The sequence below is a fragment of the Lagopus muta genome, unplaced genomic scaffold, assembly GCF_023343835.1.
Source record: "Lagopus muta isolate bLagMut1 unplaced genomic scaffold, bLagMut1 primary scaffold_185, whole genome shotgun sequence".
Taxonomy (NCBI): domain Eukaryota; kingdom Metazoa; phylum Chordata; class Aves; order Galliformes; family Phasianidae; genus Lagopus; species Lagopus muta.
This window is the reverse complement of record NW_026040229.1, coordinates 3,740-17,454: the sequence shown is the minus strand read 5'-3', so window position 1 is coordinate 17,454 and position 13,715 is coordinate 3,740. Positions and strand designations below refer to the sequence as shown.

The following is a 13,715-nucleotide window of genomic DNA, read 5'->3' as shown; positions in this document are numbered from 1 at the left end:
TAGAAATCCCTGTTTTTAACCTGAAATATCGCTTATTTTCATAGAAATCCCTGTTTTTATCCTTAAATATCGCTTATTTTCATAGAAATCCCTGTTTTTCCCCTGAAATATCGCTTATTTTCATAGAAATCCCTGTTTTTATCCTGAAATATCGCTTATTTTCATAGAAATCCCTGTTTTTATCCTGAAATATCGCTTATTTTCATAGAAATCCCTGTTTTTATCCTGAAATATCGCTTATTTTCATAGAAATCCCTGTTTTTATCCTGAAATATCGCTTATTTTCATAGAAATCCCTGTTTTTATCCTGAAATATCGCTTATTTTCATAGAAATCCCTGTTTTTATCCTGAAATATCGCTTATTTTCATAGAAATCCCTGTTTTTAACCTTAAATATCGCTTATTTTCATAGAAATCCCTGTTTTTCCCCTTAAATATCGCTTATTTTCATAGAAATCCCTGTTTTTAACCTGAAATATCGCTTATTTTCATAGAAATCCCTGTTTTTAACCTGAAATATCGCTTATTTTCATAGAAATCCCTGTTTTTATCCTGAAATATCGCTTATTTTCATAGAAATCCCTGTTTTTCCCCTAAAATATCGCTTATTTTCATTTAAATCCCTGTTTTTAACCTTAAATATCGCTTATTTTCATAGAAATCCCTGTTTTTATCCTGAAATATCTCTTATTTTTCATAGAAATCCCTGTTTTTCCCCTTAAATATCGCTTATTTTCATAGAAATCCCTGTTTTTAACCTGAAATATCGCTTATTTTCATAGAAATCCCTGTTTTTAACCTGAAATATCGCTTATTTTCATAGAAATCCCTGTTTTTAACCTTAAATATCGCTTATTTTCATAGAAATCCCTGTTTTTAACCTGAAATATCGCTTATTTTCATAGAAATCCCTGTTTTTATCCTGAAATATCGCTTATTTTCCTAGAAATCCCTGTTTTTAACCTGAAATATCGCTTATTTTCATAGAAATCCCTGTTTTTAACCTGAAATATTGCTTATTTTCATAGAAATCCCTGTTTTTCCCCTTAAATATCGCTTATTTTCATAGAAATCCCTGTTTTTAACCTGAAATATCGCTTATTTTCATAGAAATCCCTGTTTTTAACCTGAAATATCGCTTATTTTCATAGAAATCCCTGTTTTTATCCTGAAATATCGCTTATTTTCATAGAAATCCCTGTTTTTAACCTGAAATATCGCTTATTTTCATAGAAATCCCTGTTTTTCCCCTGAAATATCGCTTATTTTCATAGAAATCCCTGTTTTTATCCTGAAATATCGCTTATTTTCATAGAAATCCCTGTTTTTATCCTTAAATATCGCTTATTTTCATAGAAATCCCTGTTTTTAACCTTAAATATCGCTTATTTTCATAGAAATCCCTGTTTTTCCCCTGAAATATCGCTTATTTTCATAGAAATCCCTGTTTTTAACCTTAAATATCGCTTATTTTCATAGAAATCCCTGTTTTTATCCTAAAATATCGCTTATTTTCATAGAAATCCCTGTTTTTCCCCTTAAATATCGCTTATTTTCATAGAAATCCCTGTTTTTAACCTTAAATATCGCTTATTTTCATAGAAATCCCTGTTTTTAACCTGAAATATCGCTTATTTTCATAGAAATCCCTGTTTTTAACCTGAAATATCCCTTATTTTCATAGAAATCCCTGTTTTTAACCTTAAATATCTCTTATTTTCATAGAAATCCCTGTTTTTCCCCTAAAATATCGCTTATTTTCATAGAAATCCCTGTTTTTCACCTTAAATATCGCTTATTTTCATAGAAATCCCTGTTTTTATCCTAAAATATCGCTTATTTTCATAGAAATCCCTGTTTTTAACCTTAAATATCGCTTATTTTCATAGAAATCCCTGTTTTTAACCTTAAATATCCCTTATTTTCATAGAAATCCCTGTTTTTATCCTTAAATATCGCTTATTTTCATAGAAATCCCTGTTTTTATCCTTAAATATCGCTTATTTTCATAGAAATCCCTGTTTTTAACCTGAAATATCGCTTATTTTCATAGAAATCCCTGTTTTTATCCTGAAATATCGCTTATTTTCATAGAAATCTCTGTTTTTATCCTTAAATATCGCTTATTTTCATAGAAATCCCTGTTTTTAACCTAAAATATCGCTTATTTTCATAGAAATCCCTGTTTTTATCCTGAAATATCGCTTATTTTCATAGAAATCCCTGTTTTTATCCTTAAATATCGCTTATTTTCCTAGAAATCCCTGTTTTTAACCTGAAATATCGCTTATTTTCATAGAAATCCCTGTTTTTAACCTTAAATATCGCTTATTTTCATAGAAATCCCTGTTTTTATCCTGAAATATCGCTTATTTTCATAGAAATCCCTGTTTTTAACCTTAAATATCGCTTATTTTCATAGAAATCCCTGTTTTTTCCCCTGAAATATCGCTTATTTTCATAGAAATCCCTGTTTTTCCCCTTAAATATCGCTTATTTTCATAGAAATCCCTGTTTTTAACCTTAAATATCGCTTATTTTCATAGAAATCCCTGTTTTTCCCCTGAAATATCGCTTATTTTCATAGAAATCCCTGTTTCTATCCTGAAATATCGCTTATTTTCATAGAAATCCCTGTTTTTAACCCTAAAATATCGCTTATTTTCATAGAAATCCCTGTTTTTCCCCTTAAATATCGCTTATTTTCCTAGAAATCCCTGTTTTTAACCTGAAATATCGCTTATTTTCATAGAAATCCCTGTTTTTTCCCCTTAAATATCGCTTATTTTCATAGAAATCCCTGTTTTTAACCTGAAATATCGCTTATTTTCATAGAAATCCCTGTTTTTCCCCTTAAATATCGCTTATTTTCATAGAAATCCCTGTTTTTAACCTTAAATATCGCTTATTTTCATAGAAATCCCTGTTTTTATCCTGAAATATCGCTTATTTTCATAGAAATCCCTGTTTTTCCCCTTAAATATCGCTTATTTTCATAGAAATCCCTGTTTTTAACCTGAAATATCGCTTATTTTCATAGAAATCCCTGTTTTTATCCTTAAATATCGCTTATTTTCATAGAAATCCCTGTTTTTATCCTGAAATATCGCTTATTTTCATAGAAATCCCTGTTTTTAACCTTAAATATCGCTTATTTTCATAGAAATCCCTGTTTTTCCCCTGAAATATCGCTTATTTTCATAGAAATCCCTGTTTTTATCCTGAAATATCGCTTATTTTCATAGAAATCCCTGTTTTTAACCTTAAATATCCCTTATTTTCATAGAAATCCCTGTTTTTCCCTTTAAATATCGCTTATTTTCATAGAAATCCCTGTTTTTAACCTTAAATATCGCTTATTTTCATAGAAATCCCTGTTTTTATCCTTAAATATCGCTTATTTTCATAGAAATCCCTGTTTTTAACCTGAAATATCGCTTATTTTCATAGAAATCCCTGTTTTTAACCTTAAATATCGCTTATTTTCATAGAAATCCCTGTTTTTCCCCTAAAATATCGCTTATTTTCATAGAAATCCCTGTTTTTCCCCTAAAATATCACTTATTTTCATAGAAATCCCTGTTTTTAACCTTAAATATCGCTTATTTTCATAGAAATCCCTGTTTTTATCCTTAAATATCGCTTATTTTCATAGAAATCCCTGTTTTTCCCCTAAAATATCGCTTATTTTCATAGAAATCCCTGTTTTTAACCTTAAATATCGCTTATTTTCATAGAAATCCCTGTTTTTAACCTTAAATATCGCTTATTTTCATAGAAATCCCTGTTTTTAACCTTAAATATCGCTTATTTTCATAGAAATCCCTGTTTTTAACCTTAAATATCGCTTATTTTCATAGAAATCCCTGTTTTTTCCCCTTAAATATCGCTTATTTTCATAGAAATCCCTGTTTTTAACCTGAAATATCGCTTATTTTCATAGAAATCCCTGTTTTTATCCTGAAATATCGCTTATTTTCATAGAAATCCCTGTTTTTCCCCTAAAATATCGCTTATTTTCATAGAAATCCCTGTTTTTATCCTTAAATATCGCTTATTTTCATAGAAATCCCTGTTTTTATCCTTAAATATCGCTTATTTTCATAGAAATCCCTGTTTTTAACCTGAAATATCGCTTATTTTCATAGAAATCCCTGTTTTTATCCTTAAATATCGCTTATTTTCATAGAAATCCCTGTTTTTTCCCCTTAAATATCGCTTATTTTCATAGAAATCCCTGTTTTTAACCTGAAATATGGCTTATTTTCATAGAAATCCCTGTTTTTCCCCTGAAATATAGCTTATTTTCATGGAAATCCCTGTTTTTACCCTAAAATATCGCATATTTTCATAGAAATCCCTGTTTTTATCCTTAAATATCGCTTATTTTCATAGAAATCCCTGTTTTTAACCCTAAAATATTGCTTATTTTCATAGAAATCCCTGTTTTTTCCCCTTAAATATCGCTTATTTTCCTAGAAATCCCTGTTTTTAACCTGAAATATCGCTTATTTTCATAGAAATCCCTGTTTTTAACCTTAAATATCGCTTATTTTCATAGAAATCCCTGTTTTTATCCTGAAATATCGCTTATTTTCATAGAAATCCCTGTTTTTCCCCTGAAATATCGCTTATTTTCATAGAAATCCCTGTTTTTCCCCTTAAATATCGCTTATTTTCATAGAAATCCCTGTTTTTAACCTGAAATATGGCTTATTTTCATAGAAATCCCTGTTTTTTCCCCTGAAATATCGCTTATTTTCATAGAAACCCCTGTTTCTATCCTGAAATATCGCTTATTTTCATAGAAATCCCTGTTTTTAACCCTAAAATATTGCTTATTTTCATAGAAATCCCTGTTTTTCCCCTTAAATATCGCTTATTTTCCTAGAAATCCCTGTTTTTAACCTGAAATATCGCTTATTTTCATAGAAATCCCTGTTTTTTCCCCTTAAATATCGCTTATTTTCATAGAAATCCCTGTTTTTAACCTTAAATATCGCTTATTTTCATAGAAATCCCTGTTTTTATCCTTAAATATCGCTTATTTTCATAGAAATCCCTGTTTTTCCCCTTAAATATCGCTTATTTTCATAGAAATCCCTGTTTTTAACCTGAAATATCGCTTATTTTCATAGAAATCCCTGTTTTTATCCTTAAATATCGCTTATTTTCATAGAAATCCCTGTTTTTCCCCTTAAATATCGCTTATTTTCATAGAAATCCCTGTTTTTAACCTGAAATATGGCTTATTTTCATAGAAATCCCTGTTTTTTCCCCTGAAATATAGCTTATTTTCATGGAAATCCCTGTTTTTACCCTAAAATATCGCATATTTTCATAGAAATCCCTGTTTCTATCCTGAAATATCGCTTATTTTCATAGAAATCCCTGTTTTTAACCCTAAAATATTGCTTATTTTCATAGAAATCCCTGTTTTTCCCCTTAAATATCGCTTATTTTCCTAGAAATCCCTGTTTTTAACCTGAAATATCGCTTATTTTCATAGAAATCCCTGTTTTTAACCTTAAATATCGCTTATTTTCATAGAAATCCCTGTTTTTATCCTGAAATATCGCTTATTTTCATAGAAATCCCTGTTTTTTCCCCTGAAATATCGCTTATTTTCATAGAAATCCCTGTTTTTTCCCCTTAAATATCGCTTATTTTCATAGAAATCCCTGTTTTTAACCTGAAATATGGCTTATTTTCATAGAAATCCCTGTTTTTCCCCTGAAATATCGCTTATTTTCATAGAAATCCCTGTTTCTATCCTGAAATATCGCTTATTTTCATAGAAATCCCTGTTTTTAACCCTAAAATATTGCTTATTTTCATAGAAATCCCTGTTTTTCCCCTTAAATATCGCTTATTTTCCTAGAAATCCCTGTTTTTAACCTGAAATATCGCTTATTTTCATAGAAATCCCTGTTTTTCCCCTTAAATATCGCTTATTTTCATAGAAATCCCTGTTTTTAACCTTAAATATCGCTTATTTTCATAGAAATCCCTGTTTTTATCCTGAAATATCGCTTATTTTCATAGAAATCCCTGTTTTTCCCCTTAAATATCGCTTATTTTCATAGAAATCCCTGTTTTTAACCTGAAATATCGCTTATTTTCATAGAAATCCCTGTTTTTAACCTTAAATATCGCTTATTTTCATAGAAATCCCTGTTTTTCCCCTGAAATATCGCTTATTTTCATAGAAATCCCTGTTTTTAACCTGAAATATCGCTTATTTTCATAGAAATCCCTGTTTTTCCCCTTAAATATCGCTTATTTTCCTAGAAATCCCTGTTTTTAACCTGAAATATCGCTTATTTTCATAGAAATCCCTGTTTTTCCCCTTAAATATCGCTTATTTTCATAGAAATCCCTGTTTTTAACCTTAAATATCGCTTATTTTCATAGAAATCCCTGTTTTTATCCTGAAATATCGCTTATTTTCATAGAAATCCCTGTTTTTTCCCCTTAAATATCGCTTATTTTCATAGAAATCCCTGTTTTTAACCTTAAATATCGCTTATTTTCATAGAAATCCCTGTTTTTATCCTTAAATATCGCTTATTTTCATAGAAATCCCTGTTTTTAACCTTAAATATCGCTTATTTTCATAGAAATCCCTGTTTTTCCCCTGAAATATCGCTTATTTTCATAGAAATCCCTGTTTTTAACCTGAAATATCGCTTATTTTCATAGAAATCCCTGTTTTTAACCTGAAATATCGCTTATTTTCATAGAAATCCCTGTTTTTCCCCTGAAATATCGCTTATTTTCATAGAAATCCCTGTTTTTAACCTTAAATATCGCTTATTTTCATAGAAATCCCTGTTTTTCCCCTGAAATATCGCTTATTTTCATAGAAATCCCTGTTTTTAACCTGAAATATCGCTTATTTTCATAGAAATCCCTGTTTTTAACCTTAAATATCGCTTATTTTCATAGAAATCCCTGTTTTTTCCCCTTAAATATCGCTTATTTTCATAGAAATCCCTGTTTTTATCCTGAAATATCGCTTATTTTCATAGAAATCCCTGTTTTTCCCCTTAAATATCGCTTATTTTCATAGAAATCCCTGTTTTTTCCCCTTAAATATCGCTTATTTTCATAGAAATCCCTGTTTTTCCCCTGAAATATCGCTTATTTTCATAGAAATCCCTGTTTTTCCCCTGAAATATCGCTTATTTTCATAGAAATCCCTGTTTTTAACCTGAAATATCGCTTATTTTCATAGAAATCCCTGTTTTTTCCCCTTAAATATCGCTTATTTTCATAGAAATCCCTGTTTTTCCCCTGAAATATCGCTTATTTTCATAGAAATCCCTGTTTTTATCCTGAAATATCGCTTATTTTCATAGAAATCCCTGTTTTTATCCTAAAATATCGCTTATTTTCATAGAAATCCCTGTTTTTTCCCCTAAAATATCGCTTATTTTCATAGAAATCCCTGTTTTTATCCTTAAATATCGCTTATTTTCATAGAAATCCCTGTTTTTATCCTTAAATATCGCTTATTTTCATAGAAATCCCTGTTTTTAACCTTAAATATCGCTTATTTTCATAGAAATCCCTGTTTTTTCCCCTGAAATATCGCTTATTTTCATAGAAATCCCTGTTTTTATCCTGAAATATCGCTTATTTTCATAGAAATCCCTGTTTTTCCCCTTAAATATCGCTTATTTTCATAGAAATCCCTGTTTTTATCCTTAAATATCGCTTATTTTCATAGAAATCCCTGTTTTTATCCTTAAATATCGCTTATTTTCATAGAAATCCCTGTTTTTCCCCTTAAATATCGCTTATTTTCATAGAAATCCCTGTTTTTAACCTGAAATATCGCTTATTTTCATAGAAATCCCTGTTTTTCCCCTAAAATATCGCTTATTTTCATAGAAATCCCTGTTTTTATCCTTAAATATCGCTTATTTTCATAGAAATCCCTGTTTTTAACCTTAAATATCGCTTATTTTCATAGAAATCCCTGTTTTTAACCTGAAATATCGCTTATTTTCATAGAAATCCCTGTTTTTAACCTGAAATATCGCTTATTTTCATAGAAATCCCTGTTTTTAACCTGAAATATCGCTTATTTTCATAGAAATCCCTGTTTTTATCCTTAAATATCGCTTATTTTCATAGAAATCCCTGTTTTTCCCCTTAAATATCGCTTATTTTCATAGAAATCCCTGTTTTTCCCCTTAAATATCGCTTATTTTCATAGAAATCCCTGTTTTTAACCTTAAATATCGCTTATTTTCATAGAAATCCCTGTTTTTAACCTGAAATATCGCTTATTTTCATAGAAATCCCTGTTTTTAACCTTAAATATCGCTTATTTTCATAGAAATCCCTGTTTTTATCCTGAAATATCGCTTATTTTCATAGAAATCCCTGTTTTTATCCTTAAATATCGCTTATTTTCATAGAAATCCCTGTTTTTCCCCTTAAATATCGCTTATTTTCATAGAAATCCCTGTTTTTCCCCTTAAATATCGCTTATTTTCATAGAAATCCCTGTTTTTAACCTTAAATATCGCTTATTTTCATAGAAATCCCTGTTTTTATCCTTAAATATCGCTTATTTTCATAGAAATCCCTGTTTTTAACCTGAAATATCGCTTATTTTCATAGAAATCCCTGTTTTTAACCTGAAATATCGCTTATTTTCATAGAAATCCCTGTTTTTATCCTGAAATATCGCTTATTTTCATAGAAATCCCTGTTTTTATCCTTAAATATCGCTTATTTTCATAGAAATCCCTGTTTTTCCCCTTAAATATCGCTTATTTTCATAGAAATCCCTGTTTTTAACCTGAAATATCGCTTATTTTCATAGAAATCCCTGTTTTTAACCTGAAATATCGCTTATTTTCATAGAAATCCCTGTTTTTATCCTGAAATATCGCTTATTTTCATAGAAATCCCTGTTTTTATCCTTAAATATCGCTTATTTTCATAGAAATCCCTGTTTTTAACCTGAAATATCGCTTATTTTCATAGAAATCCCTGTTTTTAACCTGAAATATCGCTTATTTTCATAGAAATCCCTGTTTTTATCCTTAAATATCGCTTATTTTCATAGAAATCCCTGTTTTTAACCTGAAATATCGCTTATTTTCATAGAAATCCCTGTTTTTCCCCTAAAATATCGCTTATTTTCATAGAAATCCCTGTTTTTAACCTGAAATATCTCTTATTTTCATAGAAATCCCTGTTTTTCCCCTAAAATATCGCTTATTTTCATAGAAATCCCTGTTTTTATCCTTAAATATCGCTTATTTTCATAGAAATCCCTGTTTTTAACCTGAAATATCGCTTATTTTCATAGAAATCCCTGTTTTTATCCTTAAATATCGCTTATTTTCATAGAAATCCCTGTTTTTAACCTGAAATATCGCTTATTTTCATAGAAATCCCTGTTTTTAACCTGAAATATCGCTTATTTTCATAGAAATCCCTGTTTTTCCCCTAAAATATCGCTTATTTTCATAGAAATCCCTGTTTTTATCCTGAAATATCGCTTATTTTCATAGAAATCCCTGTTTTTATCCTGAAATATCGCTTATTTTCATAGAAATCCCTGTTTTTATCCTTAAATATCGCTTATTTTCATAGAAATCCCTGTTTTTATCCTGAAATATCGCTTATTTTCATAGAAATCCCTGTTTTTAACCTGAAATATCGCTTATTTTCATAGAAATCCCTGTTTTTAACCTGAAATATCGCTTATTTTCATAGAAATCCCTGTTTTTTCCCCTAAAATATCGCTTATTTTCATAGAAATCCCTGTTTTTATCCTGAAATATCGCTTATTTTCATAGAAATCCCTGTTTTTAACCTGAAATATCGCTTATTTTCATAGAAATCCCTGTTTTTATCCTTAAATATCGCTTATTTTCATAGAAATCCCTGTTTTTCCCCTGAAATATCGCTTATTTTCATAGAAATCCCTGTTTTTCCCCTAAAATATCGCTTATTTTCATAGAAATCCCTGTTTTTATCCTTAAATATCGCTTATTTTCATAGAAATCCCTGTTTTTAACCTTAAATATCGCTTATTTTCATAGAAATCCCTGTTTTTATCCTTAAATATCGCTTATTTTCATAGAAATCCCTGTTTTTAACCTTAAATATCGCTTATTTTCATAGAAATCCCTGTTTTTATCCTTAAATATCGCTTATTTTCATAGAAATCCCTGTTTTTAACCTTAAATATCGCTTATTTTCATAGAAATCCCTGTTTTTATCCTGAAATATCGCTTATTTTCATAGAAATCTCTGTTTTTATCCTTAAATATCGCTTATTTTCATAGAAATCCCTGTTTTTAACCTAAAATATCGCTTATTTTCATAGAAATCCCTGTTTTTATCCTGAAATATCGCTTATTTTCATAGAAATCCCTGTTTTTAACCTGAAATATCGCTTATTTTCATAGAAATCCCTGTTTTTTCCCCTGAAATATCGCTTATTTTCATAGAAATCCCTGTTTTTCCCCTAAAATATCGCTTATTTTCATAGAAATCCCTGTTTTTATCCTTAAATATCGCTTATTTTCATAGAAATCCCTGTTTTTAACCTTAAATATCGCTTATTTTCATAGAAATCCCTGTTTTTATCCTTAAATATCGCTTATTTTCATAGAAATCCCTGTTTTTAACCTTAAATATCGCTTATTTTCATAGAAATCCCTGTTTTTAACCTTAAATATCGCTTATTTTCATAGAAATCCCTGTTTTTAACCTTAAATATCGCTTATTTTCATAGAAATCCCTGTTTTTATCCTGAAATATCGCTTATTTTCATAGAAATCTCTGTTTTTATCCTTAAATATCGCTTATTTTCATAGAAATCCCTGTTTTTAACCTAAAATATCGCTTATTTTCATAGAAATCCCTGTTTTTATCCTGAAATATCGCTTATTTTCATAGAAATCCCTGTTTTTATCCTTAAATATCGCTTATTTTCATAGAAATCCCTGTTTTTATCCTTAAATATCGCTTATTTTCGTAGAAATCCCTGTTTTTAACCTTAAATATCGCTTATTTTCATAGAAATCCCTGTTTTTATCCTGAAATATCGCTTATTTTCATAGAAATCCCTATTTTTAACCTTAAATATCGCTTATTTTCATAGAAATCCCTGTTTTTATCCTGAAATATCGCTTATTTTCATAGAAATCCCTATTTTTAACCTTAAATATCGCTTATTTTCATAGAAATCCCTGTTTTTATCCTTAAATATCGCTTATTTTCATAGAAATCCCTGTTTTTATCCTGAAATATCGCTTATTTTCATAGAAATCCCTGTTTTTATCCTGAAATATCGCTTATTTTCATAGAAATCCCTGTTTTTAACCTTAAATATCGCTTATTTTCATAGAAATCCCTGTTTTTAACCTGAAATATCGCTTATTTTCATAGAAATCCCTGTTTTTCCCCTTAAATATCGCTTATTTTCATAGAAATCCCTGTTTTTATCCTGAAATATCGCTTATTTTCATAGAAATCCCTATTTTTAACCTTAAATATCGCTTATTTTCATAGAAATCCCTGTTTTTATCCTTAAATATCGCTTATTTTCATAGAAATCCCTGTTTTTATCCTGAAATATCGCTTATTTTCATAGAAATCCCTGTTTTTATCCTGAAATATCGCTTATTTTCATAGAAATCCCTGTTTTTAACCTTAAATATCGCTTATTTTCATAGAAATCCCTGTTTTTAACCTGAAATATCGCTTATTTTCATAGAAATCCCTGTTTTTCCCCTTAAATATCGCTTATTTTCATAGAAATCCCTGTTTTTAACCTTAAATATCGCTTATTTTCATAGAAATCCCTGTTTTTAACCTGAAATATCGCTTATTTTCATAGAAATCCCTGTTTTTATCCTTAAATATCGCTTATTTTCATAGAAATCCCTGTTTTTAACCTTAAATATCGCTTATTTTCATAGAAATCCCTGTTTTTATCCTTAAATATCGCTTATTTTCATAGAAATCTCTGTTTTTATCCTTAAATATCGCTTATTTTCATAGAAATCCCTGTTTTTAACCTAAAATATCGCTTATTTTCATAGAAATCCCTGTTTTTATCCTTAAATATCGCTTATTTTCATAGAAATCCCTGTTTTTATCCTTAAATATCGCTTATTTTCATAGAAATCCCTGTTTTTAACCTAAAATATCGCTTATTTTCATAGAAATCCCTGTTTTTTCCCCTTAAATATCGCTTATTTTCATAGAAATCCCTGTTTTTATCCTTAAATATCGCTTATTTTCATAGAAATCCCTGTTTTTATCCTTAAATATCCCTTATTTTCATAGAAATCCCTGTTATTAACCTTAAATATCGCTTATTTTCATAGAAATCCCTGTTTTTCCCCTTAAATATCGCTTATTTTCATAGAAATCCCTGTTTTTAACCTGAAATATCGCTTATTTTCATAGAAATCCCTGTTTTTATCCTTAAATATCGCTTATTTTCATAGAAATCCCTGTTATTAACCTTAAATATCGCTTATTTTCATAGAAATCCCTGTTTTTAACCTTAAATATCGCTTATTTTCATAGAAATCCCTGTTTTTAACCTGAAATATCGCTTATTTTCATAGAAATCCGTTTCCCCCCCCTTTCTCCCATTCACTTTAATGGGGGGGGGGCTCCCTTCTCCCCCCTCCCCATTCCACCCCATTTCTCCCCCCTTCCCCCATTCACTTTAATGGGGGGGGGCTCCATTCCCCCCCCCCCCATTCCACCCCATTTTTCCCCCTTTCTCCCATTCATTTTAATTGGGGGGGGTCTCCATTCCCCTCTCTTCCCATTCCAACCTATTTCCCCCCCCCCCCCAAACTTTGCCCTTCCCCCAAATTTTGCCCCTCCCCCCCCCCCCCAGAAGCCCCCATGCGGATTTTGTCCCATTCATTTTAATGGGGGGGGCTCCCTTCTCCCCCCTCCCCATTCCAACCCATTTTCCCCCCCTTTCTCCCATTCACTTTAATGGTGGGGAGGGGGCTCCATTCCCCCCCCCATTCCACCCCATTTTTTCTCCCCCCCCCAGTCTCCTACCCAGAAGTCCTCCAATGCACCTCGGTCTCCATTTTCTCCACGGACGAATGTCGCCGTTTTTACCCCAAATCCATCACGGAAAACATGCTGTGCGCCGGGAACCTGCAGGGGGGGCGCGACTCCTGCCAGGTACGGACAGCCCCCCATAGCACCCCATAGCACCCCATAGCACCCTATAGAACCCTATAGCACCCCATAGCACCCCATGGGACCCTATAGAACCCTATAGCACCCCATAGCACCCCATAGCAACCCACAGCACCCCATAGGACCCCATAGAACCCTATGAGCCCCCATAGGACCCCATAGAACCATATGAGACCCCATAGAACCCTATGAGCCCCCATAGGCCCCCATAGAACCCTATGAGCCCCCATAGAACCCTATGAGACCCCATAGAACCCCATAGAATCCTATGAGCCCCCATAGAACCCCATAGAACCCTATGAGCCCCCATAGGCCCCCATAGAACCCTATGAGCCCCCATAGGCCCCCATAGAACCCTATGAGCCCCCATAAGCCCCCATAGAACCCTATGAGACCCCATAGGCCCCCATAGAACCCTGTGAGCCCCCATAGGCCCCCATAGGCCCCCATAGAACCCTGCGAGACTCCATAGGCCCCCATAGGACCCCATAGAACCCTG

The 13,715-nt window shown here is 31.4% G+C and overlaps 1 long non-coding RNA gene across 1 annotated transcript in view; it reads right to left on the bottom strand.

Annotated features, from left to right (window-relative positions):
* Window positions 1-12,657, bottom strand: part of LOC125687746 (uncharacterized) — a 33,534-nt gene extending 20,877 nt beyond the window's left edge. The window contains exons 1-7 of the long non-coding RNA XR_007374371.1: window positions 12,592-12,657; window positions 12,346-12,427; window positions 11,525-12,180; window positions 8,858-9,021; window positions 7,997-8,611; window positions 2,813-3,755; window positions 390-1,620 (exon numbers count right to left, since the gene is read on the bottom strand). This is a non-coding gene — a long non-coding RNA (uncharacterized LOC125687746). The remainder of the gene's footprint in view (window positions 1-389; window positions 1,621-2,812; window positions 3,756-7,996; window positions 8,612-8,857; window positions 9,022-11,524; window positions 12,181-12,345; window positions 12,428-12,591) is intronic.
* Window positions 12,658-13,715: the final 1,058 nt, after the last annotated feature.